The following is a 16,263-nucleotide window of genomic DNA, read 5'->3' as shown; positions in this document are numbered from 1 at the left end:
AATAATCACATATTAAAGCTGTGAAACCAGGTCAGCTCTCATAAACATAATACATTCACTCATGCATAGAACAGTTCCATTCTCATTTCATCTTTGCCATTTTCAGCATGTTCCAAATATGATTACTGCTTTATTCATGGGAGCAATTCATAAACAAGACATCCTTGGAGGGGATGAAACAAGAGCTCATGAAATTCAAACTACATCATCATAATGACTCATGGAGCTGATCCAAAGCTCACAAAACCATGACTGACTTTTCATAAAGACTGAATAGAAAGCATCAGTAGACTGTGAAAAAACTAAATCAATCAGTGTACTATACAAATAAATATTTTTATAATACTTTGAGTGATTAATTTGTGTGTTAACAAGGCTTGTTGTGGGTTTTAACACGTTACGCTGAGAGTCAAGCTCTTGAATATCCTCCAATCCACTAAAGGGTCCAATTAAACCAGTGAGAATCTCAGTGTCGCTAGAGGAAAGAGAGCAAACACACCATGCTAAACTCTTTTTTGGAGCAGCTATCAGGGGCCGTTATTAATGTCATGCTGGCTGCCTTTTTCATGTTTGCAATGCTCAGTCGACACACACTTTTGCTTTTGCTCAGAATGCTCTCCTAAATGCAGAACCTCCCCCATGCCGGAGGTGAAGTTAGGACTCCCACCATAGGTGTCTCTAATCAGTTCTCACAGTAGGTCTCTTTTCACCAGTTCCAATTCATATCGCTCTCATGCAGAGACACCGCACTGAATGCTTTTAACTTTTATAAGAGACAGTGATGCAGTCTCACCTGCGCATATCACAATCTCTTGAAGTACCGTATTTTATATCGATTTTCACTTAATTGGAGCTTTTACATTTAATCTCTGTTTGTTTTCACCAAAAACCACTTAGATAACAGCATTGATTTTTTAAGCTTATAATGTAGCCCACTTCGATTGAAGAGATCCATGAAGGAAATGCAAGAAACGAGGCTCCAAAAAGGTGGCAATAAACGATTGAAATCAGCTGAAGTTTTTAGCTAAATATGAACATGAATAGAAATGCAAGAAGTTGCGACTTCCATTTGTGTACCAAACATATAGTATATAGTATATATAATAGATATCTGACCAATAGATGATCAAAACAAGATTGACCTCTTGGCTGAATTCAGAGATCACACAAGCTTCTCGTGTAATTTTGCAAGAGTAGTACATTTTACTTGCAATAGAAAGGCAGTTGGATGGTTAAACAAATGATTAAAAAAATAAAAAATATAAACCCAATCACAAATCAAAATGCAAATAAATACTAAAAACAAATATAACATGCAAATATGACATACAGTGGCCTCCATAAATATTGGAACAGTAAAGAGAAAATTGCTCTGCTGGCTGTGGAGTCAAGACATTTGCAAATGTGATTAAAAGATGAATATGAGACAAAACTCAGATCAATGTCACATTTTATTATTAGCCGTTTCAACACATACATGTTATACCAAATAAAAAGAACAGCACTTTTAGAGTTATAAGTTATAAGTTATAAGTATTGGGACAGTTGAACAAAAGGCAGATATAAAAGATTAAAAGCTATTATTTAGTTGCAGATCCCTTGCACACAATCACAGCAGTGAGTCTGTGACCCATAGACATCACCAGACTCTTGGTCTCATCCTTTGAAATACTTTTCCCAGCCTTTAATGCAGCCAATTCCAATTGTTGCTTGTTTTGGGGAGTTTCTGCCTTTATTCTCCTCTCCAGCTGGTGAAATTCACGTTCAATCAGATTTAAATCTGGAGATTGACTTGGGCAATCTAAGACTTTCCATTTCTTTGCTCTTATAAATTCCTTGAGTGAACTGGCAGGATGTTTTTGGGTCATTGTCCTGATGTAATATGAAGCACTTCCCAATGAATCTGGTGGCATTTTCTTGAATATTCGTAGGCAAGATGGTTTTGTACCCTTCCAAATTCATTCTGCTATACTGTCATCATACATTAAGTCATCAGTAAAGTTGAGAGGGCCTGTTCCAGAGGCAGCCATGCATGCCCATGCCATGACACCACCTCCACCATGCTTTACAGATGAGACTGTATGCTTGGGATCATTGCAGTTCCCTTTTTTTCTCCACATTTTTGCTTTCCCATCACTTAGATAAAGGTTCATCTTTGTCTCATCGGTCCATAAACACAGTTCCAAAACTCTTCTGGCTCACCTTTGTGCTTTTTTGCAAACTCTAATCTTGCCTTTCTATTTTTGGTGCTGGTCAGAGGTTTGCATCTTGCTGTGTAGCATCTGTAATTCTGTATCAAAGTCTCCTGAGGACAGTAGATTGTCAGAGCATCACCCCAGATTTCTGGAAGTTGTTGGTGATTTTACAGACATGTCTTTTAGGGTTCATTTTCACAGCTTTTATGATTTGTCTGTCATCAACTACTGTTGTTTTCTCAGCCGATCAGGTAGTTGTTGGTTGCTGGTGGTTTCCAAACTCTTGATTTCTCCATGCCCTTTGTTTTTGCTAGAGCTCTAATTGACTTCCTCTGTTCTTTTAGCATCCAAATTGCTTGCTTTTCTCTCAAAGTCAGCTCCCTCATCTTCATCCTGGTTTGTGTGTGTCATCTTCGAATGCAAGATTCAGAATACAGAAGTAATGAATATAATTGATACAACACATTCCCTGCTTTTAATATCTGAAGAATTAATGCAACAGGACACGGCTGATCACTTAGAAAGACCTGTGAGGCAACTGTTCCAATACTTATGCTCACATCAGATAGAGGGATGAAACTCTAAAAGTGCTGAACTTCTTAGCTGGTAAAACATCTATATGTGTTGAATCACCCAATAATAAAATGTGACATTCTGTAGTTTTGTCTCATATTCGTCTTTTAATCATATTTGTAAATGTCTTGACTCCACAGCCAACAGAGCTGTTCCAAGTACTGTTCCAATACTTTTGGAGGGCACTGTAGTTGTTGTTTAGATACTGAATGGCATCCTATGATTTATTCTAAAATAATTTTATAATGTTTTCATAATAATGTAATCATTTTAAGATTAACCATTTATATTATAAAAATATATAATTAATATAATTAATTTAATTTGCATCAACAGAACCATCCTTGTATGCAACCTAGGTTTGGCAAATTCAATTTCATCCAAAACTATTTATTACATGATTATGGTTGTTATTATGATTATTAAACATATGTTTGGGTTCTGGTTTTCTTTGCTAGAGTATACAAAAATGATCACCAAAAAAAATTAGTCTTTCTCCTGTGTTCCTGAATGTTCCTTACCCATGTTCAAGGACTCTTGCCATCAGTATGTGCTGTTTCTGAATGAACGAGCTGTTTCTATCAGTGCTCTCAAGCTCTGAATTCACAATACCAGCAGCGAGGAGAAGCACAGAGTGAGAGCGTCCTGTACCAGACATTTTCTGACTGACATTGTCTGTAAATTAAAAGCCTGGTTCATTTATCTCCTGTCAGCAGCAACCTTCAGATCTGACTGGACGTGAGTTCAGAGAAAGCGTGACAGCTGAACACTGTGGGATCAATATCAGATCCAAATTTTATTTAATGTTACATTCTGTCTGAGAACTACCTGAGCTGTTGGTACAATCTGAAATGAACCTATAATTTTATTGTATTGATTTTGTGTTGTTGTGCCGTGTTTGACTTGGCAGTATTGTTGTTTTGGTGACCTCCTGCCATCCAGATACAGACATCCTTCCAGTAATCAATCACCACAACAGTTTATGTGACATTTATACTGTGGACTACAAGATATAATATCATGTTTAATATACACTTCCAAAATTGTGGGCACATACACTGCCAAGATATGATGTTTAAATGATGTTTTACGAACAAGGTTCGGGAGGAGCACGATCAGATAATAAACCAATTCAGCACAGGTGGAGCTCTGTTTGTCTCAGTGTGAACAAGTGTCTAGATAAACCTGAGCGAGCAAACAGATAGTTAAACAGGAAACCACAAAAGTGCACACCATGATAACAGGCTCTGCACACCTTTGGTTTCCAAACTATTCAAAAGTGCCTCACTGTCAGGTTTGACACGGCAGCTAGAAGGAAAAGGTCTGATAACATCGACAGTGGACCCAAAAGGGCAGTGAGCACATAAAGGGCTGTGGTGGAACATGTACAGCTGCTGCCAATGGTTATTCTGGTCACAGATCACCCGCAGAGCAGCAGCGCAATACATTACATGCATACAAAGAGAAATGCTCCAGTCTTTCCTACTGCATCTAATGACAAGAGCTCACTGAATGCTGAAAGCTTTTAGTTATTTTGCACTTGCTTTTGAAAGTATGGTGCACATTATGGTTTTGGAATCCATGTTTCTTCACATTTTCATAGTTTACAATCAGGTGACAAAGAATTCCAATAGAACACTTGAATACATTTTAAATTTATTACCAATTCTAAAATGCATAGTTACATTGCTGGCTGTTAATTGGCAAGTATGGTATTCCAAACATTCTAAAATTCATAATAAATATGACATCAACAGCTGTGACAAGAATCTGCATTTGGTGTGTATAGTACAGCATATAAAACCTAATTTCTTAAAATAATAATAATAATAATAAATTAATGACTTAATTTGTATGTGATGTATCTTATATGTATCTTTGTAAATAAGAAAGAAAGAAAGAAAAATAATGTCATCTATCTATCTAGTTATTTATCTTATTTAACAAACATAAAATGATTAAATTTGATATGATAAATTCTTGATAATTTCACTTGTTCTGTTCATTTTTATTACATCAATTAGATTACATTAGAGTAACAATGCCATCTTTGTTTAACTATTTGTCTAGGTTTTCCCAGTTTAGTTATTCACATGTTCTATTATTTTTTGAACTCACTGTTTCATCTGTCCAGAATATGAGGAAGATTGACTGTGAAAGACTGGAAAGAGCATTCACTATAAATTTCTTAAACCTGTGTGAAAAGCAGCATCAGTGTTTCCAAGCAGGATGTGCAACAGAACAATGAGATCAAAACATCCCTATTCCTGATCATCAGTTATCAGCTGTTCATTCACAGGATATCTTCCCAGTAAGAGCTATCATTCACTCCTGTCCAGTGATATTATATAAGGTCCTCTTACATAACCCAGTGTACCTGATTACATAAGGTGTAGAGATAACTTTTAAACAGTCTCAGAACCACCATACATAACACACACCTCTCTGTCACAGATGTGCTCTCACAAGCCTCTATTGAAGGAAAGCGATTTGGATGCTCTATATCCATGAATAGACTCTCTTAAAGGATCTGGTGGTGGGTTGGTTTCAGTGGAGAATGAATGAAAATATTTTCACCCCGTAAACCAGTGCTGAGTGAATGTTTTATGAGGCATGGATTTATTAGTCATGACTTGCACTGTAAAAGCAATACAGCCCTCTGTTATACAGCCACTCTTGACCAAATGTCTCACTGGTGAATGTTTCAGATGAATGCTTCTGTCAGATATCGTTGTAAGAGAGTTTTCACAGAATATAAAAAATATATAAAAATCTTGACAGAGCACTTGGCCATTTACACAAGACTTGAAAATGTATTGATGTCATTGCTTTATATAATAAAATCAAACCAAGTGCCATTTAAAGAAAGACAACACAAGCACACGTTTCAAGCAAATAAAATGTTTCAATTGATAAAACGGTAGACCTGTAGCACAAAATTAAGACAAAAAGTATTTGGACACTTTCTTGTTGTCAAATGATAGAGGAACAGTGATAAACTACACCAGCATGAAATGTGTAACCTTTTTTATGAACTGCAAGTTTTGTCATTAAGTCAGTAGGTAGGTGGCTGTCTATAAAAGTGAGTCATTCGTTCAACGGATTCATTCAAAAATGCTGATTAATGAATGAATGAATCAAATTATTGTCTTTTATAACAAGTCATCAAATCATTCAGTCAACCAATCTATTCAAAAGCACTGATGTATTCAGTGCTGCTAACAGACAAACCCGTTAATTTTGTCGTCAGTTTGTTTTGAAATATTTTCAGTGGTGAGTCAAAAACCGAAAAAGCCACTGTCAACTATGCTACGTTCTTGTTTATTGAACTGTTCAAAGTAACATCACCCTTGTAATCACACTGTTTTCCCCAATATATATTTCGGAGTATGTTGGTTTTGTAAGGTTTATTATTCAGTAAGCAACTGACCTACAATGTAAAAACCTTTTTTTTTGTATATATTTTATCACATTTATGGATAGGGCATGCTGCCGCTCAGAGTGACCAGCATCACTCTACAAATCAAGAAGTCATTACTCTTGATTAGCTTTCCTAAAATATCTATCTATCTATCTATCTATCTATCTATCTATCTATCTATCTATCTATCTATCTATCTATCTATATTTTTACATCTATCTAGATATATATACAAATACATATACATAATATATATGATCAGTAAGATTTTTAATGTTTTTTAAGAAGTCTCTTATGCTAATCAAGGCTGCATTAATTTGATCAAAAATACAGTATAGTTATCTTGTGAAATACTATTAAAATTGTAATATACTTTAAATGTATATTTTTTGGAATAAATTCTGTTTTTTTATTTTTTTTATTTTATCTATCAAGGAATCTTAAAAAAAAAAAAAAAAAAAAAAAAAAAAAAAAAAAAAATCACAGGTTCCAAAAAATAGGCTGAAGATTGTAAAGGCTGCTGAAAATTCAGTTTTGCCACCACAGGGAATAAATTATATTTTACAAGTGACGTGACACGTGGCCAAGTATGGTGATACTCAGAATTTGTGCTCTGCGTTTAACTCATCCAAGTGCACACACACAACGTGAACACACACCTGGAGCAGTGGGCAGCCATATTACTGCGGCAATCTCCCCACCTACAATCCCCGCCGGACCTGAGACTCGAACCCACAACCTTCAGGTTACAAGTTCAACTCGCTATCCATATTTTTTGCTTATATAAATATAGAAACCCATCAGTTTAGTTTAATTGTTATAGCATTTCCATTTTGCGACATTACTGTATTTACTGCATTTTTGCTCAAATAAATGCAGTCTTGATGAGCATAAGAGATATCCTACTGGTCCTTTACCAGAGCGTGTGTGTGTAGATAGATAGATAGATAGATAGATAGATAGATAGATAGATAGATAGATAGATAGATAGATAGATAGATAGATAGATAGATAGATAGATAGATAGATAGATAGATAGATAGATAGATAGATAGATAGATAGATAGATAGATAGATCCCTTCATTTGCCGGGATATCAGCTGTTCAGATCAGACCGCATCACGGAGCTAACGGGGAAAACGAGAGGTGGTGGACTATGTTTCTACATAAATGAAGGTTGGTGTTCAGATGTAACAACTCTGAAGAAGATGTGTTCTCCTAATTTGGAGGCCTTCTTCATAAACTGTAAGCCGTTCTATTCGCCCCGAGAGTTTTCCTCCTTCATTCTCGTGAATGTGTACGTGCCTCCGGACGCGTGCGTGAGCGCCGCGATGCAACAGCTGGCTGAACAAATATCTGAAACAGAGCAAAGGTACCCGGACTCTTTTTTAATCATTCTTGGAGATTTTAATAAAGCAAATCTCTCCCGCGAACTGCCAAAATACAGACAGCACATTACATGTCCCACCAGAGACAGTAATATATTGGATCATTGTTACACAATAATTAAAGATGCATATCACTCTGTCCCACGGGCAGCTCTGGGGCTCTCTGATCACTGTTTGGTTCATCTCATACCGACCTATAGGCAAAAACTCAAATCTTCTAAGCCTGTATTAAGAACTGTTAAAAGATGGACTAATGAAGCAGAGCAAGATTTAAAAGCTTGTTTTGACCTCACTGATTGGACTGTTTTTGAAGCCGCTGCCACCGATCTCGATGAACTCACAGAGACTGTAACATCATATATCAGTTTCTGTGAGGATATATGCATCCCCACCAGGTCATTCTTATCATTCAATAATGATAAACCGTGGTTTACTGGGAAACTCAAACAGCTTCGTCAGGCCAAAGAGGACGCTTACAGAAGTGGGGATAAAATCTTGTATAACCAGGCCAGGAACAGACTAACAAAGGAGATCAGAGTGGCTAAAAAGAACTACTCTGAGAAGTTGAAAAAAGAACTTTCAGCCAACGATCCGGCGTCGGTATGGACTGGTCTGAGGAACATCACCATGTACAAGTCACCACCCCCACAGTCTGCAGAGAATCAACAACTGGCTGACGATCTCAATGTGTTTTACTGCAGATTTGAAAAGGCCAGATTGACACCCAGCACCCGGTCTGATCTGCACTTCACACATTCACCTTCCCCCCCTGCAACCCCCCTTACTCCCTCCCCCACCATTCTACCTGCGTTTAAAGTCTGTGTAGAGGATGTGAACCGGGTCTTCAGAAAACAGAAATCTAGGAAAGCTTCAGGACCAGACGGTATTTCACCTGCCTGTCTAAAAGTCTGTGCTGACCAATTGGCCCCCATCTTTACACAAATCTTCAACAGATCTCTGGAGCTGTGTGAAGTTCCCCGCTGCTTCAAACGCTCCACCATCATTCCCGTCCCCAAAAAGCCCAAAATCACTGGACTTAATGACTACAGACCTGTCGCACTCACGTCTGTGGTCATGAAGTCACTTGAGAGACTGGTCCTGGCCTACCTGAAGGACATCACTAGACCCTTGCTGGATCCTCTTCAGTTTGCCTATAGAGCAAACAGGTCTGTGGATGACGCTGTCAATACGGGACTGCATTACATCCTGCAACACCTCGACAAACCTGGGAATTATGCAAGGATCTTATTTGTGGACTTCAGCTCGGCCTTCAATACCATCATACCTGACCTTCTCTCAGACAAACTGAGACAGCTCTCTGTGCCCTCCTCCATCTGTCAGTGGATCACCAGCTTCCTGACAGACAGGCAGCAGCTAGTGAGGCTGGGCAAACTCACATCCAGGACTCTCACCATCAGCACTGGTGCCCCTCAGGGTTGCGTTCTCTCCCTACTGCTCTTCTCCCTCTACACGAATGACTGCACATCAAAGGACCCCTCTGTCAAGCTCCTGAAGTTTGCGGACGACACTACAGTCATAGGCCTCATCAAGGACGGTGCTTACAGACAGGAAGTTGAGCAGCTGGCTGTCTGGTGCAGTCTTAACAACCTGGAGCTGAACACGCTCAAAACTGTGGAGATGATAGTGGACTTCAGGAGAAACCCCCCTGCTCTCCCCCCACTCACCATCATGAACAGCACTGTGACTTCAGTAGAGTCATTCAGATTCCTGGGCACCACCATCTCTCAGGACCTGAAGTGGGACAATCACATTGACTCTATTGCGAAAAAGGCCCAGCAGAGGCTGTATTTCCTCCGCCAGCTAAGGAAGTTCAACCTGCCTCAGGAGCTGCTGAAACAGTTCTACTCTGCAATCATCGAGTCTGTCCTATGTTCTTCTATAACTGTTTGGTTTGGTTCAGCTACCAAAACAGACATCAGAAGACTACAACGGACAGTTAGGACTGCTGAGAGAATTATCGGTGCCCCTCTGCCCAGCCTCCAAGAACTTTACACCTCCAGAGTGAGGAAAAGGGCTAAGAAAGTCACTCTGGACCCCTCACACCCAGCTCACTCTCTCTTTGTACTGTTGCCCTCTGGCCGGCGCTACAGATCACTGAGCACCAGAACAGCCAGACACAAGAACAGTTTTTTCCCCCAGGCCGTATCCCACCTGAACAACACATAACACACCCCGGTACTGTACATCTGTAAATAACCCATCAAACCTTCATCTGTACATAGGACACATGCACATTCACAGTTCTGTCTATGGTCTCTTTTCTGTATATTTTTATTTTTATTACTATTGTTATTCTTAATTATTGTATATTCTCTTCATTAGTGTTCTTTATCACCTTAATTATATGTTGTCTGCACTATGTTTGTACTTTCTGTACTGGTAGCTCATAACACCAAGACAAATTCCTTGTGTGTGCAAACACACTTGGCAATAAAGCTCTTTCTGATTCTGATTCTGATTCTAGATAGATAGATAGATAGATTGATTGATAGATTGTAAGAATGCAGATGAACAATCAAATTTACAAGCTGTTTCTCCAGCATAATAAATATGGTGATGTTTGCCTTCAAGTGAAAGCCCTCAAGCTGTAAGGATGAGGGTTTAAACTCTTTCTGACTGAGGAGAATGAGCGAGTCACTGGAGAGCTCACAGACATCTTTTTTCCATCATGTTGCCTTTAAGCTTTAAGCTAAGCCACTCCATGGAGGTCTCAACCTGCAACCACCCGCCACATTTATAGCTGTTTTAAAACAGCAAATGGCCGGTTTCCCCAAATTTCCCCATTTCTTCTGTAAATATTTCCATTAACTGATCAAAAGCAGTGCAGGGTGATCGTCGCTAGTTTAACGCGGTGTGTTACAGGGTTGGAACACATCAATTAAGTACACATGTGGCTGGAGTGCTCATGCTGAGACACTCCCTTGCATCTCTGCCCACCGCTTTGTACAAAAAGCTGGTGGCGGAGATTAGCGGTGGATGCTCAGTCTTAATGGAGTTTAATTATAGCCCAGCTAGGTGGTAGGGAAGACCTCCACCGGCAGTCCCCAACCAGTATTGACTGGCGATGGGGTTGCCTTGGCAACGGGCAATCAAAGAGCGAGGCTGATAAATGGTGAGCGTCTGTTTGAGAGTAAAGCTGTGGACCACAGCATTCTTGCACGGGGATATTCACACACATGCACATGTTACACCCTTGGGAGACTTCTGATTATCACTATATTATGTCATTTACGGTCAGTGCATGAACATAATGATAGGGATATCTTCAGATTTGTGTATTGGCATGCCAAAACACACTAATAACAGACCTTAAATTTACAGAAAATGCTTCATACTCGTTGTTACACCGCTGTAACACAACTGTTTGTTTGCACAAATCTCAATTGGTGCCAAAACAGATGTTGTCAAAATAATCCCTATAAAAAAAGCATCTTATTGTCATTCAAATCACATATTGTTAGAACAATCAAGCTATTCCTATACATTGTCAAATATCAGCTACCAAACAACCAAACATGATTGTAACAGCCTGCACAGTTTCCAATTTGCTCTGTTTTGACATTTTAATGTCATTTGTTACCATGGTGATCCTTGAAATGATAGCACAAACAAGAGGATGCAAGAACTGTTTTTTCTACGTCAAGCTCTCTCCTTTTGATTACTTCCTTTTGCACAAAGGGGCGAAGCAGAGACATAAAAAATTTTGTTTGTTTTTTTTTTTTAAATGGAAAAACAATTAGTACATTCAGGTAATTATGTCAATTATTAGAATAAGATATTGCTTTTTGCTTCTGTAATGGCTGTGCTATCAAATTTGTCACAAGTACAATAATAACTGGCTGGTAGGAAGTGCTTTTAAATGAATCGGGAACATTTTTTTTTTGGTTGATATGCTGAATTGTATTATAAATGAGAATGCACTTGACGGTGACTATTACATTATAGTAAACATTTTGCAATAAAATGCAAAATAGTAATTCTAATAATAATGTGTATTTTAAAAATGATCCTGAATTCATACATTCAAATAAAGTAAGAAATGGCAGCCCTCAAAACGCTGTTTCAGGGAAACTAATAGCTTGGAAGAAGCATACTACCAAACAATCGCTATTGGGCATTTTAAATCAGAATGTGACTGATTAGACATGCAATACAAGAACTGTTATGCAAGAGTTATGGGAGAACTGCCTCTTTTAGGAATAATGACTTTCCAGGGGGTGTCCGGAGGGTTAACCATGCGGAGGTAATCACTCAGAACAGCCCAGTATGAGGCTCTCACTAACCTCCGCTTATCTTCAGACGAGTGTATGTGTGTGCGTATGAATATGTGGTTGTGTGTGTGTGTGTGTGTGTGTGTGTGTGTGTGTGAAAAAAATGATCAGAGATTTTAGAGCGTGTTGATGAATGTGCGCTTATATCAAAATTCTCTGTTGATAGAAAAGCAGCAGTTATTCTGAAAGGACAACTAACATGCTTTTGGTGATTTATGCTTTTTCTGGTTTGTGCATTCAATGTATTATTGTCTTTTTGTCACTGAATTAGTACCTGCTAGCTAGAGAAACAGAAAAATAGATCATTGTAAGCAGTTGCTTCGTTTTAATGGGGTTCTCTTTTACAATCGGGTATCTTGGGCAATGAGCCATCATACAGATGAAGAATTAATTTAACCTTTAAAGGAATGAGAAGTGATCTAGCAAATTATACATGTGGCCCTAGGATACTGTCTGTTAAGCATGTGATTAAAGACAAACAACAGCTTCTAATTAGTGGTCCATCAGTGGCAGGAGAAACAAGGAGTCGAATTTAACTTGGTTAAAGGTCAGCTTTAAAAGTCATGCTTTTTTTGAATCGCAAAATGGCTTAAAGGAATATTTTACCCAAAATAAAAATTTGTTGAATATTTACTCACCCTCAGGTCATCCAAGATCTAGATGAGTTGGTTTCTTCTTTGGAAAATCACTTGATCACCAATGGATCCTCTGCAGTGAATGGGTGCCGTCAGAATGAGAGTCCAAACTGCTGATAAAACATCACAGTAATCCACAAGTAATCCACACAACTCTAGTACATCTATTAGCATCTTTTAAAGTGAAATGCTGTTTGTTTGCAAGAAACAAATCAATCATTAAGGCATTCTAACTTCAAACCATTGCTTCCAGCAAAAATAAGAGTCCCCTATCCATACTGTTGCTTTGCAGTGAAAAAGTCATGAAATATGCATAGATCAAGTAACGAAAACAGTCCAGAATGTTTCTAAACAAATATGTGAGTGGATTTTAATGTGAGAGGACAGCAGTGGATGGACCTTTTAACTGGATGAAGCATTATTATGGACTATTCTGACCAGAAGTAACAGTTTAAAGTCAAAATGCCTTGTTTATGAATTTGTTTCTTACAAACAAGCAACTTGTTTCTTCAAAAGACATTAAACCAATAGACTGAAGTCATGTGAATTACTTGTGGATTATTGTGATACTTGTGATTATTGTGTTTTTATCAGCTGTTGGACTCTCACTCTAATGCCACCCATTCACTGCAGATGATCCATTGGTGAACAAGTGATGTATGCTAAATTTCTGTTCTGATGAAAAAATAAAAAAATAAAAAAATCATCTACATCTTAGATGACCTGAGGGTGAGTACATTTTTTGTATTTTTTTTAATGGTAAACTATTCCTTTACTACTTCATAAACCCAATAATCCTTGTGTAAATGCCTGAAATGTACCAACATTAAAGAACAAATCCTTGCCCATTGTTTATACTGTTTTATCTCTCAAATAGCCTTTAATATCATGAAAATAAATTTAAGTGATATTTCCTCCACTGCGAGGGTGTGACATTTTCACTGTAAACAAAGAGCTTTTTGAAAGAGTAATTTGGGTTCCTGGATCTTCCTAGTGCTAATGGAGGTTTGTGGACATGTGAGCCATGGGAACATTTGTACTTAATGGCATGCCATAGGAACCGTGCCACCGTAATGCTAATAGACATCACTTATCATAATATACTCATTTTATATTAAGCTATGGAAGCAGCACACACTATTTAATGTTGTATAAATACAGTGTTTTGACTGACCTATTGGACCAGCAATTCTGCTCTTACATGTGGCAAATGGTGTTAGTGCAAAATAGATACATTTTATGACAAAGAAGCTGCAATAATCTCTATAGACGGTTTCATCGGGTGCATGTGCCTGGCCCGAAGTTAACCTCTGGTCTGTGTTTGTTTATCAGTCTGATAAACAAACACTGTTAAAGAGCAGATAAAACAAATACAAAAATGCAGTTAAAGTTAAAGTGAAGTTGGGATCAGGTTGCTGTGCTGTGGGATGTGTTTCCCATAAATTGATTTATTTGAGGCAGCCCGCCATAATAATATCAAAATTGACAGCAACAAATAGATTTTCCAAAAGGCTTTGACTTTGTTGGATAACATGAGCACTGCACGTTTCAAAATCAAAATGCGGCGCTGATGTTTTTATATCACTGTATAACTGAAAGAAACCGACTGTCTTTAGAAAATTTTCGATGTCATTTTAATTTCATCTTGCCTGAAATTCCTGATAAAGCAGCGTTTGTGAGCTCAATGCTGCTTTGTGTACAGCTTTTATCGGGGAAACCTGTTTCTCCCGCTCCAAAAGCATCTCCTGCTGGCAGATAATGAATTAGCATTTTCATTAATCCTGTATGATTGAAGTAGCAAACATATTTTGCTTGTTATCGGAAATAATCTACTTTTAAAGGGATTTTTTGTTATTCATTATTTGTGGAAGTCTACCGGAAGTTAAGTTTGGGCCACAAAAGCGTGAATGCATGGTAATGTTTGCTTATGTTGTTGCCATTAAAAACCATAGATATCTATGGTTGAAACCATCTATATTCATCAGTATTCAATTTTTTTTTTTTTTTTTTTTTTTTTTTTTACTGAGTACAATGCACATACCATAAAAAAATGACAATTTGCTGAAAATGTTCTCACCCTTAGACCATTTAAATGTAGATGACTTTATTTCTTCATTGGAACGGATTTAGTAATTTTTTTGCATTGCATCATTTTCTCACCAATGGATCCTCTGCAGTGAATGGGTGCAGTCAAAATGAGAGTTCAAACAGCTGATAAATACAACACAATCCACGCGTAATCTACATGACTCAAATCCAGCAATTAATGACTTGTAAAAAAAAAAATTGAAAAAAAAGATTTTTTCCTTTAAACTGTCACTTCTGGTCAAAATATAAGTCCACAACCCATAGTAACACTTCATCCAAGGAAAAAGTTCATCTTTTGTTGTCCTCCCACATCCCAAAATCCACTGACATTGTTTAGCACCATTCACTGCATAGGATCCACTGTAATGCTACATTTTTCCAAATCTGTTCTGATAAAGAAACAAACTCATCTACTTTTTGAATGGCTTGAGGGTGACTACATTTTCAGCAAATTTTAGTTTTCGGGTGAACTATGCCTAAAATGTGGTGAAATACCTTATCTATTGACCTAAGATGGCGCCGCGGATGGCAGCTACTGTGCATTGCTCTTCAGTGTTTGTACTGTTTTTGTTTGTTTTTCCTGTGTTTTGTTACTCAAATACAAAGATCAGTTCTACCAGGGATGACCTGCTGAACATTTGGCAGAACACACCACAAAATCTTTTACAGGATTTTGACTACTCGGACGTTTTGCTGGACATTGTAGTTGGCGGAGCCGTAGCTCTGGTCAAATGCTTCAGGAATGCGGATTTCGAATGCCTTTGCCTAGCATCCATCTGGCGAATCTCCACTCTCTACCCAACAAAACGGACAAACTCCTTCTGCTCTCCCAGGCAAACAAGGATTTTTCTAACTCTGCTGCTCTGTGTTTCACGGAAACCTGGCTAAATTGCGACATACCGGACAACTTACTACATCGGCCTAATTTCCAGCTGATCTGAACATATCGGACGCGGAATCAACGGGGAAATCGTGCGGCGGCGGGACGTGCTTTTACATCAATGAGAGGTGGTGTACAGATGTAACTGTGTTAAAGAAGATGTGCTGTTTAGATCTAGAAACGCTCTTCATTAACTGCAAGCCGTTCTATTCGCCACGGGAGTTCTGCTCGTTCATTCTCGATAGTGTCTACATTCAACCGCAAGCGCACGTGAGCACAGCTTTACAGAAACTCGCTGATATGATCACAGAGAATGAGCAACAACACCCGGACTCTGTCTTAATAATTCTCGGGGACTTTAATAAAGCAAATCTCTCCCGTGAACAGCCAAAATACAGACAGCACATCACATGTCCCACCAGAGACAGTAATATACTGGATCACTGTTACACAGCGATAAAGGACGCATATCACTCGGTTCCACGAGCAGCTTTAGGACTCTCTGATCACTGTTTGGTTAATCTTATTCCATCCTACAGGCAGAAACTTAAATCTGCAAAACCTGTATTAAGAATTGTTAAAAGATGGACTAATGAAACAGAGCGGAGTTTACAAGCGGAGAGCGGAGTTTTCTCTCTCACTGATTGGACTGTTTTTGAAAATGCTGCCAATGATCTGGACGAGCTCACAGAGACTGTAACATCTTATATAGAGAAAGGAAAGGGAAAGGGAAGTGGTATGTGGCCAAGTATTGTGACCCATACTCAGAATTTCTGCTCTGCATTTAACCC

This window comes from Barbus barbus (assembly GCF_936440315.1).
Source record: "Barbus barbus genome assembly, chromosome: 39".
Taxonomy (NCBI): domain Eukaryota; kingdom Metazoa; phylum Chordata; class Actinopteri; order Cypriniformes; family Cyprinidae; genus Barbus; species Barbus barbus.
Note: the sequence above shows the minus strand (reverse complement) of the source record.